We start from the raw sequence: 12,868 nt of genomic DNA, 5'->3' as shown, positions 1-12,868 counted from the left end.
AAGCAAGCAGGTAGGAGAGGCTGGAACAAACTCACCATAAACCCCACCCCCAGTGGGTCCAAAATTGGAAGAGAACTGAAAGCCCAGAGCTGCTTGATGAGAAGTGAGGAGTTTGAACCCCACCTCAGGCACTCCAACCTTTAAGACCTACACCTGGAAGAGAAGCCCCCATCTGCTTTTGATAACCAGTGAGGCTTGTGATCTGAAAAGTGATTCTTCAGAGGGTAGTCTGCTCAGACTCATCTACCCAGGGCCCAGCTCAGAAGCAACAGATCACACCCAGACATAAAGTGAAGGAGGCTCACCTTAAACTGAAGCATCACTCTGCCTGAGAAGAGGTATCTACTCTGACAGACACGTGTAGGAGTTAGTTGGCGGGTACAGAGACAGGCGAGTGCTGTTTTCATGCCCATGCCCCGGAGCACAAGTATCTCCTCCCAAGAGGGTTCACATGCATCTGATGCCCTGGTTTTGCTGGCTACTGCCCAGAGGACACCTCTGGACCACCTAGCTCTGGAGGCCAGGGGAGCTTGTGTTCCTGGGCCCTTGGGACTGTAACAGTCAGTGTCACCAGAAAAATCTGTGTTCTGATTTTTGTGGCTGCTGCCAGTGGGCACCTTTATAGTGAATGGAGGAGAAGTTCTTAAATAGCTACTGTCTCCAGAGCACAGCAAGAGGCACTGGACCCAGGAGCTCAGTCTTTGTGAAGAGTGAGGGCCTATTAAAAATCATGGCTGCAGCCCGAGAGACAGGCTTCCAATTACTCATCTGGGACTGTCCGAATATTTTACAGAAGTCTGGGAGAGAGGTACTATCTTCAGGCTTTCCCTTTGCCATGCTCCAGAGTGCCAGTGCCTCCCAGATGGGAGCTTTATACGTTTGGTATCCTGGTTTTCCGCAACCAGTCCTTACTTTCTGCAGCTGCCCAGCAGGGGATGCCCCTCGATTGCCTGGCTGTGATGGCCAGGGGGGCTTACAGTTCTGGGTCCCACAGGACTGTGATGATCATAGAGATGGTTCTTGGCAGAGCATGGCCACAGAGAGCAGACTGAAGTAACCCCTCACCCTAGTCTTTCTGTGCTGTAGCTTCTACCTGTCCTGGAGCTTTGACCTGAGAAGCAGGCTTCAAGTGTGGCGTACATTTGGTGGTCTCTGAAGTTATTCTCAGGGCATATAGGCTACAGATGCCATCCTGGCACTCTCCTGCCTTGCTCCAGATCGTTGGTATTTCCCAGAAAACAGCTTATACATGTCTCTGGGGGCACAACTTTTTTGACTGCCACCCAGGCACACCTCCAAATTTCCTGACTCTGGTAGCCAACAAGGTTTACACTTACAGTCCCACAGGACTACATACATGTCCGTACTTTTAAAAGCTGCTGCCTGAGGATCTGACTTCTAATTCGCCTGAATCTAGGTAATGAGAACCTCTTTTGGCACACCCTCAACTACTAGGAGCTGTTAACAATATGATAGGCTGTTGGACAATCACAAAAGTTAGAGACAACAAGAGGCTAGGGCAGGGTTGAACAAGTTTCAGCCACAAAAAGCCATTCTTTTTAGACTGAGAGAGGTCTTTGTTTTATCTACTGCAAGAAACCAACACAGGGAGTCAAGAAATAAAGAGTAAACAAAATAATAAGATAAAAGCTCCAGGGGTGGGGGCAGAGACAAGCTTAATAAAATGGAGATAAGTAATTTACAGTCAAAGAAATGACTGATTATAAAGATGCTCACCAAACAGGAGTAGAATAAATGAATACAGTGAGAACTTCAATGAAGAGTTGGAAGACAAAATACCAAATATAAGTCACAGAGCTGAAGAATATAATTGAACTGAATATGAAAAGTACACTATGAAAATGAAAAGTTCAGCAGGAGACTAAACAATTAGAATTAATCATCAAGTTGAAGACAAGGCAGTGAAATTCACCCAATCAGAGCAGCAAGAGGGGGAAAAACCTTGAAAAATTATTGAAAATAGGGTAAGGGTTTTATGGGAAACTATCAAATAGGGTTAACATTCACATTTTAGGGCTCACAAAAGACAGAAATGGGCAGAGAAATTATTTGAAGATAAATGGCTCAAAACTTCCCTAAACTGGGTAAGGAAACAGCATCCTGAGGCAAGACAAAAAGGGAGGGCTCATAAATAAAATCAGAAACGAAAGAAGATATTTTATAATTGGTACCACAGAAATACAAAGTGTCATAAAAGACCAATATGAATGATCATATGCCAACAGATTAGATGATCTAGAAGAAATAGATAAATTCCTAGAGACAGCCTATCAAGTCAGTTGTGAAAAACAGAAAATCTGAACAGACTGATTACTAGTAATGAGAGTATTTGGTCATCAGAAACTCCCCGACAGACAAAGTTCAGAATTAAGTGGCTTCATTGGTGAATTCAACCAAACATTCTAAGGAGAATTAACACCAAACCTTTTCAAACTCTTCCAAAATTAAAAAAAGAAAAATAGAAGAGGGAACTCTTCCAAACTCAATCTACAGGGCCAGCATTATTCTGATACCAAAACCAGACAAGGATGCCTCAAGAAATCTTCAGGCCAGTATCCCTAGTGAACACAAATGTAAAGATCCTCACCTAAATATTAGCAATCCAAATTCAACAATATATTAATAAGAGGGCCATGCATACACCAAGATCAAGTGGGATTTATTCCAGGGATGCAAGAATTAACAAAATGAAGAATATAAATCATATGATCATCTCATTAGATGCAAGTAAATATCTGACATCTAGACTTCAATGTCAGTTCATAGTAAAACACTCAAAAATGGGGACAGAAGTAACATACCTCAAACAAAGGCCATGTATGACAGTTCCAGAACTAACATGATATTTTACAGCATAATGCTGAGAGCTTTTCCTCTGAAGAGCGGGAACAAGACAAGGATGCCCACGTTCACCACTTACATTCAACAGAGTACTGAAAGCCCTAACAAGGGGTTAACCAAGAAAAAGGAATAAAAGGCATCCAAATTGGCAAGAAAAAACTAAAACTGTCACTAGTTGTAGATGACATGATATGATACACAAAGCCCTTAAGATTCTACAAAAAAACTTAAGTGAATTCAGAAATGTTTCAGGATACAGGATCAATGCAAAAAATCTCTTGCATTTTTATATGCTAATAATGAACTATCAAAAAAAGAACAAAACAATCTTTTTGCAGTTACATAAAAAAGAATAAAATACTTAGAAAATAATTAACCAAGGAGGTGAAAGACCTGTATACTGAAAAGTACAAAACATTAATGAAAGAAATTGAATAAAAAAGATACTCTGTGCTAATGGGAAGATTATTGTTAAAATGTCCAAACTACCCAAAGCAATCTTCTAATTCACTGCAATTCCTAACAAAATTCCAATGGCATTTTTCACAGAAATAGAACAATTCTAAAATTCATACAGAACCAAAAGAGACACTGAATAGCCAAAGCAATCTTGAGAAAAGAGCTGGAGCATCACACACCCTGATTTCAAACTACAGTTGGCCCTTCAACAATGGAGGGGTTAAGAGGACCAACCTTCCTCATAGTCATCTATGTGTATAACTTAACAGCCAGCCTTCCATATTTGCAGTACCATACCCAAGGATTCAACGAACGACTGATTGTGTAGTACTGTAGTATGTATTAAGTGAAAATTCCAGGTATAAGTGAATCCACGCAGATCAAACTGATGTTGTAAGGGTCCACTTAACATTACAAAGTTATAGTATATATATGTACTATATATATAGTATATAACTTTATTGGCATAGAAACAATTACACAGGTCAATGGAACAGAAATGAGAGCCCAGAAAAACCCACACATACACGATCAATTAAATTATGACAAAGGAGTTAAGAATATACAGCAGGGGAGGGGCAATCTCTTTAAGAAATGACATTGGAAAAGTGGACAGTCATGTGCAAAAGACTGAAACTGGTCCACTAACTTACACTGCACACAAAAATTAAGTGAATTAAAGACTTAAACACAAGACATGAAACCACAAAACTAGAAGAAAGATAGGTGGTAAGCTCCCTGATATAAGTTTTAGTAACGCGGTTTTTAATTTGACATCAAAGTAAAAAAGAAACAAAAGTAAACAGATTGGACAACAAGCTAAAAAGCTTCTGCACAGGAAAGGAAACCAGTAACAAAATGAAAAGACAACCAATTGAATGAGAGAAAATATCTGCAAATAATATATCTGATAAAGGATTAACATCCAAAGTATATAAAGAACTCATACAGCTTACTATGAAAAAATAAGTTTGCCTATTAATAGACATTTTTCCAAAGAAGATACACTTTTAGCCAGACTCATCAAGAATAAAATAGAAAGGATCCAAATTATTAAAATTCTGAAATTAAAAAAGGTTATTGCCAACATCACAGAAATACAACAGACATTAAGAGACTACTAAAAGCAACTATCTAAATAGAACACCACCCCCCCCCCCCAAAAAAGATATCCTTTTCATCATAGGGGATAGGAGTGCAAAAGTAGTAAGTCAAGAGATACCTGGATTAATAGGCAAGTTTGGCCATGCAGTACAAAGTAAAGCAGGGCAAAGGCTAACAGTCTTGCTAAGAGAACGCACTGGTCATAGATAACACCCTCTTCCAACAACACAAGAGACGACTCTACACATGGACATCACCAGACAGTCAATACTGAAATCAGACGGTTTATATTCTTTGCACCCAAAGATGGAGTAGCTCTATGCAGTCAGCAAAAAAACAAGACCTGGAGCTGACTGTGGGTGGCTCAGATCATCAGCTCCTTATTGAAAATTTCAGGCTCAAATTGAAGAAAGTAGGGAAAACCACTAGGCCATTCAGGTATGACCTAAGTCAGATCCCTTATGACTATACAGTGGAAATGACAAACAGATTCAAGGGATTAGATCTGGTAGACAGAGTGCCTAAAGAACTATAGATGGAGGTTCATAATATACAGGAAGTGCTGACCAAAATTATCCCAAAGAAAAGAAATACAAGGCAAAGTGGTTGTCTGAGGAGGCCTTACAAATACCTGAGAAAAGAAGAGAAGTGAAAGGCAAAGGAGAAAGGGAAAGATACACCCATCTGAATGCAGAGTTCCAAAGAATAGCAAGGAGAGATAAAGCCTTCTTAAGTGAACAATGTAAAGAAATAGAGAAAAACAATAGAATGGGAAAAATGAGAGATCTCTTCAAAAAAAACTGGGAACACTTCATGAAAAGATGGGCTCAATAAAGGAAAAAACAGCAAGAACCTAACAGAAGCAGAAGAGATTAACAGGAGGTGGCAAGAATACATAGAAGAACTGTACAAAGACGTTCTTAATGACCTGGATAACTACAGGCTGCCCTCCACTCCTGGGCATCGTCCAACATCAGCTCCAGCCTTACCCGGACCCGCTTCCTAACAACCCCTGCAGGGCTTCTGCCTCAGCACTGGGACAGCACAATGACCAACATCCAGTGAATGGCTGGTGAAGGTTTACACACTTATGAGGACCAGCAGTGGGACAACTAGGACCCCAGGCATGTCATCCAGCTACGTGGAGCAGCTAAAGCAGATATCCCTGCTAGTCAGGACTTGACAAGATGTGGTCCACTGGAGAAGAGAATGGCAAACCAGTATTCTTGCCTTGAGAACCCCATGAACAATATGAAAAGGCAAAAACATATGACACTGAAAGATGAACTCCCTAGGTCAGTAGGTGTCCAGTATGCTACTGGGGAAGAGCGGAGAAACAGCCCTAGAAAGAATGAAGAGGTTGCGCCAAAGCAGAAATGATGCCCAGTTGTGGATGTGTCTGGTGGTGAAAGTAAATTCTGATGCTGTAAAAAAAACAGTATTGCATAGGAACCTGGAATGTTAGGTCCATCAATCAAGGGAAACTGGATGTGGTCAAGCAAGAGACAGCAAGACTGAACATCAGTGTTTTAGGAATCAGTTAACTAAAATGGGAATGAACAATTTTAATTTAGATGACCATTATATCTACTACTGTGGGCAAGAATCCCTCAGAAGGAATGGAGTAGCCCTCACAGTCAACAGAAGAGTCCAAAATGCAGTATTTGGGTGCAATCTCAGAAACAACAGAATGATCTTGGTTATCCAAATCTATGCCCCAACAACTAATGCTGAAGAAGCTGGAGTTGAATGATTCTGTGAAGATGTAAAAGGCCTCCTAGAACTAACACCAAAAAAAAAGATGTCCTTTTCAACATAGGGGACTGGAATGCAAAAGTAGGAAGTCAAGAGATACCTGGAGTAACAGGCAAGTTTGGCCGTGGAGTGCAAAATGAAACAGGGAAAATGCTAACAGTTTTACCAAGAGAATGCACTGGTGATAGCAAACACTGTTTTCCAACAACACAAGAGATAACTCTTCATGTGGACATCACCAGATGGTCAATACCGAAATCAGATGGATTATGGTGGAGACACTATATAATCAGCAAAAACAAGACCTGGAACTGACTGGCTCAGATCATCAGCTCCTTACTGCAAACTTCAGGCTTACATTGAAGAAAGTAGGGAAAAACCACTAGGCCATTCAGACATGACCTAAATCAAATCCCTTATGATTATATAGTGGAGGTGATGAATAGATTCAAGGGACTATATCTGGTAGACAGTGCCTGAAGAACTAGTAGACAGAGTGCCTGAAGAACTATGGACGGAGGTTCATATCATTCTACAGAAGGTGGTGATGGAAACCGTCCCCAAGAAAAAGAAATGCAAGAAGGAAAATGGTTGTCTGAGGAAGCCTTACAAATACCTGAGAAAAGAAGAGAAGCAAAAGGCAAAGGAGAAAGAGAAAGATATACCCAACTGAATGCAGAGTTCCAAAGAACAGCAAGGAGAGATAAGAAAGCCCTAAGTGAACAATCCAAAGAAAATAGAGGAAAACAATACAATGGGAAAAACCAGAGATTTTGTCAAGAAAATTAGAGATACCAAGGGAACATTTCATGCACAGATGAGCACAGTAAAGGACACAAATGGTAAGGAACTAACAGAAGCAGAAGACATTAAGAAGAGGTGGCAAGAATAGAAGAATTATACAAAAAAGATCTTAATGACTGGAATAACAATGATGGTGTGGTCACTCACCAAGAACCAGACATCCTGGAATGTGAAGTTGAATGGGCCTTAGGAAGTATTAGTACAAAGCTAACAGAGGTGATGGAATTCCAGCTGAGCTATTTCTAATCCTAAAAGATGGTGCTGTGAAAGTGCTGCACTCATTATGCAAGCAAATTTGGAAAACTCAGCAGTGGCCACATGACTGGAAAAGGTCGGTTTTCATTCTAATCCCAAAGAAGAGCAATGCCAAAGAATGTTCAAACTACCACACAATTGCACTTATTTCACAAGCTAGCAAGGTTTTGCTCAAAATCCTTCAAAAGATAGGATTTAGCAGTACATGAATCAAGAACTTCCAGATGTACAAATAGCATTTAGAAAAGGCAGAGAAACCAGAGATCAAATTGCCAACATCTGCTGGATCATAGAAAAAGCAAGGGAATTCCAGAAAAACATCTACTCTGCTTCATCGACTATGCTAAAACCTTTGACTGTGTGCATCACAACAAATTGTGGAAAATTCTGAAAGAGATGGGAATACTAGACCACCTTGCCTGCCCACTGAGAAACCTGTATGTAGGTCAAGAAGCAACAGTTAGAACCAGACATGGAATAAGAGACTGGTTTAAAGTTGGGAAAAGAGTACATCAAGGCTGTATAGTGTCCCCCTGCTTATTTAACTTATATGCAGAAGACATGCAAAATGCCAGGCTGGATGAAGCACAAGCTGGAATCAAGATTGCTGGGAGAAATATTAATAATCTCAGATATGCAGATGATACCACTCTAATGGCAGAAAACAAAGAGGAATTAAAGAGCCTCTTGATGAAGGAGAAAGAGGAGAGTGAAAAAGCTGGATTAAAACGCAACCTTCAAAGATGGCAGAGTAAAAGGACGTGGGCTCATCTCCTCCTGCGAAGAGTACCAAAATTACAACTAGCTGTTGAATAACCATCGACAGGATGACGCTGGAACCAATGAAAAAAAGATACCTCATATCCAAAGACAAAGTAGAAGCCACAGCAAGACAGTAGGAGGGGCACAATCACGATAAAATCAAATCCAATACCCACCAGATGGAGAACAAATAATTCCAAAATGGAGAACAATAAAGCAAAGAAGTTCTCCCACTGTTGTGAAGGTTCAGAACCCCACATCAGGCTTCCCAGCCTGGGGACGCTACAGAGGGATGGTGAATCTGACCTTGAAGGCCAGCAGGATTTGATTACAAGACTTCCACAGGACTTGGAGAAACAGAGACTCCAGTCTTAGAGGGCACAAACAAAACCTTGTGCACACCAAGGCTCAGAGGAAAGGAGCAGTGACTCCACAAGAAACTGAACCAAAACTACTAGTTTACTGCTGTTGGAGGGACCCTGTGGAGGCTTGGGTCTGCAGGGGCTCACCACAGGGATGGGAAGACTGGCAACAGCACTTTGGGAAGGTCCCCTTTGATGTAAACCCTCTTGGAGATCTCCACTAACCCAACCATAGCCCCCCAAGACCAGAGGGCTGGGTCGCCTCAGACCAAAAAACTACCAGGGAGAAAGCACAACCCCACTCATCTGCAGATAACTGGATTAAAGCTTTACTGAGCAAGGCCTTGCCCACCAGAGCAAGACCCAGTGTTTCCGATCACCACTCTCTTCCATCAGGAAGCTTACACAAGCCTCTTACATTGTATTTTAAGTCACTCAGTTGTGTCCAACTCTTTGCTACCCCATGGACTATGCAGGCCATGGGATTCTCCAGGCCAAAATACTGGAGTGGGTAACCTTTCCCTTCTCAAGAGGATTTTCCCAACCCAGGAATCAAACCCAAGTCTTCCACATTGCAGGTGGATTCTTTACTGTCTCAGCCACCAGGGAAGCCCAAGAATACTGGAGTGGGTAGCCTATACCTTCTCCAGGGGATCTTCCTGACCCAGGAATCAAACCAGGGTCTCTTGCATTGCAGGAGGTTTCTTTACCACCTTAGCTACCAGGGAAACCCACACAAGCCTCTCAGCCTCCTCCATCAGATGTCAGACAGAAGCAGAAGAAACAATCCCACAGTGACTAAAACAAAACTACATTACAGAAAGTTAATCAGCATGAAAAAGCAGAGAGTTACGACCCAGTTGAAGGGACAAGATAAAACCCCAGAGAAACAATTAGAAACAGGCAACCTTTCAGAAAAAGAATTCAGAATGATAAGTGAAGATAATTCAGGATCTCAGAAAAAGAATGGAGACAAAGATGGAGAAGATGCAAGAAATGTTTACCGAAGACCTAGAAGAACTAAAGAACAGAGATGAATCACTATAAGGAATCAATAGCAGAATAACTGAGGCAGAACAATGGATAAATGACCTGGAGGACAGAATGGTAGAAGTCACTGCCACAGAACAGAAGATATAAAAAAGAATGAAAAGGAATGAAGACAGCCTAAAAGACCTCTGGGACAATAAATGCATGCACTTTCATATTACAGGGGTCCCAGCATGAGAAGAGAGAGAGAAAGGGGACCTGAGAAAAGATTTGAAGAGATACTAGCTGAAAACTTCCCTAACATGGAAAAGGAAGTAATCAACCAAGTCCAGGAAGCACAGAGTCCCAGGCAGGATAAACCCAAGGAGTAACACACCAAGACACATAGTAATCAAACTGACAAGAATTAAAGACAGAGATAAAATATTAAAAGCAACAAGGGGAAAACGACAAATAACATACAAGGGAACTCCCATCAGGCTATCAGCTGATTTCCCAACAGAAACTTGACGGGCCACAAGGGAATGGCATGACAGATTTAAAGTAATGAAAGGGAGGAACCTACAACCAAGAGTACTCTACCCAGAAAAATTCTCCTTCAGATTTAATAGAGAAATCAAAGAGCTTTCCAGACAAGCAAAAATGAAGAGAATTCAGCACCACCAAACCAACTTTACAACAAATGCTAAAGGAACATCTCTAGGCAAGAAACAAGAGAAGGAAAAGACCTACCTACAGAAAATAAACCCCAAACAATTAAGAAGATGGTAATAGGATCACACATATTGATAATTACCTTAAATGTAAATGGATTAAATGCACCAACCAAAAGACAGACTGGCTGAGCAGATGAGAACATGTACATGTATGACTTTCACTTACCACATCACTCTGCTTGATCTCCCAGATTGTATGTAATTATTTTATATTTTTAGGTTACTCATGCTCCCATTATGGCTTGCAATGGTTAATTATCTTTAATTTTTTGTCTGGCTATAAATTGTGAAAACTGATAAACATCTTTTACTATTGTGATTATGTAACTATTACTCAATACCATTGTCTTATGATTGGTCAACAGAAAAATAATAGAATTCTATGTCACCAAAACTACCATTTAATAGAAAAACCTGTAATCACTTTTTAAAATCCAGATAGCAGAATTATCTTGGAATTTTCTGAATTATACAAATGTCCAGGTATTGCTTTTTTCTTTTTTGCCAGAATGCCAGATATGTTTCTAATCAGCAGCCATGTTTAAAAACAACTGGACTATGAGGATCTTTTGCTTTTATCTACTTTCACTTTTCCTATTTCATATTCAATGCTCCCATTTCATTTAGTTTATGTTTTCCAATCTCTCCATTTCTATTTTTTTAATGTTCTTTCTCAAGCCTTTATTAAGCATACTAGAGAAGCTTTTCTATACTTATATATAAATAATATGTATACTATATATATAGAATATGAATTTTCACCTAATTAAAAAGTTTACGACATTTTGATTCCACTTGTTTGACTTAGTATGAATAGAATGCTAGATTTCTAATTTAAGAAAAATAGATATGCAACAAACAACAAAGGTTTACTGTATAAAACATGGAATTATAGTCAATATCTTGTGATAATCTATTCTGGAAAATAATTTCAAAAGTATTATATGTATATAGATATAACTGAATCACACACAAAGAATTCTACTTTTTGAAATTTAGTATTACTTATCATTTTGCCAGTTTTTCTAAATATCCTATGGATATCTAATAACAACATATGAGATAAAAAATTAAAATGTTTGTGTAAGATATAAGATTAATATAAATTAAATATAATTAAATATAAATATTTAAATTAATGGCATCATTCAAGATGGTCCTGTTCTTATTTTTTCTGTACTCAGAGAAAATATTCTCAGAGAAATGTTACTATGTCTCAATAAGATTATGTATTTTTTTCTTTTCTATTTCTTCTGATTTTTGCTTTCTTTGTTTCTTTGTTATTAGGTGTCTAATGGTTTATGATGTCTATCTTCTTTGTGAATTTTATCTTTTAACATTAAAAATATTCATCTTTGTTTCAAAAAAAAAAACCTCAACATTCAAAAAACAAAGGTCATGTCATCCAGTCCCATCACTCATCACAAACAGATGGGGAAAAAGTAGAAACAGGGACAGATTTTATTTTCTTGGGCTCCAAAATCACTGCAGACTTTTGCTCCTTGGAAGAAAAGTTGTGACACACCTAGACAGTGTATTAAAAAGTCAAGATATCACTTTGCCAACAAAGGTTTGTATAGTCAAAACTATGGTTTTTCAGGTAGTCAAATACAGATGTGAGAGGTGGACCGTAAAGAAAACTGAGCACTGAAGAATTGATGCTTTCCAATTGTGGTGCTGGAGAAGACTCTTGAGAGTCCTCTGGACTGCAAGATCAAACCAGTCACTCCTAAAGGAAATCAACCCTGACTATTCATTGGAAAGACTGATGCTGAAGCTGAAGCTCCAAATCCTCGGCCACCTTATACAAAGAGCCAACTCACTGTAAAAGACTGATGTTGGGGAGGATTGAGGGCAAGAAGAGAAGGGGATGACAGACAATGAGATGGTTGGATGGCATAACTGACTCAACGGACATGAGTTTGAACAAATTCAGGGAGATAGTGAAAGACAGGGAAAACTAGTGTGCTGCAGTTCATGGGGTCACAAAGAGTCAGACATGACTTAGCAACTGAACAACAATAAAAGCAACTATATGCCAATAAAAAGACAACCTAGCAGAAATGGGAAAATTCTTGGAAAGGTACAATCTCCCAAGACTGAACCAGTAATAAGTAGAAAATATAAACAGACCAATCACAAGTACTTAAATTGAAACTGTGATTTAAAAACCCCCAACAAACAATGTCCAAAAGCAGATGTCTTCACAGGTGAATTACATCAAACATATAGAGACAATGTAACACCTATCCTCTGAAACTACTGTCCAAAATTACAGAGGAAGGAATACTCCCAAACTCATTCTATGAGGCCACCAAAACTGGACAAAGACACAACAAAAAGAAAAAGAAAATTACAGGCCAATAACCACTTCTGAATATAGACACAAAAATCCTCAAAGGATGAGCAAATCATATTCAACAATACATTAGAAGGACACAGCCTTCACATGGTGAAGGGGCTGGCATACCTCAATGAAGCTGAGTCATGCCGTGCAGGACAGATGAGTCACAGTGAAGAGTTCTGACAAAATGTGGTCCACTGGAGGAGGGAATGGCAAACTACTCCAGTATTCTTGACCAAAGAAGCCCATGGACAGTATGAAAAGGCAAAAAGACATGACACCAGAAGATGAGCCCCCAAGGTCAGAAGGTGTCCAATATGCTATTGGAGAAGTGTGGAGGGCAATTACTAATAGTGCCAGAGAAAATGAAGGCACTGGGCCAAAGTGGAAATGAGGCTTCATTGTGGATGAAAGTAAAGTCCAGTGCTTTAAAGAACAATATTAGGACCTGGAAT

The sequence above is a fragment of the Cervus canadensis genome, chromosome 14 (assembly GCF_019320065.1).
Source record: "Cervus canadensis isolate Bull #8, Minnesota chromosome 14, ASM1932006v1, whole genome shotgun sequence".
Classification (NCBI taxonomy): Eukaryota; Metazoa; Chordata; class Mammalia; order Artiodactyla; family Cervidae; genus Cervus; species Cervus canadensis.
Note: the sequence above shows the minus strand (reverse complement) of the source record.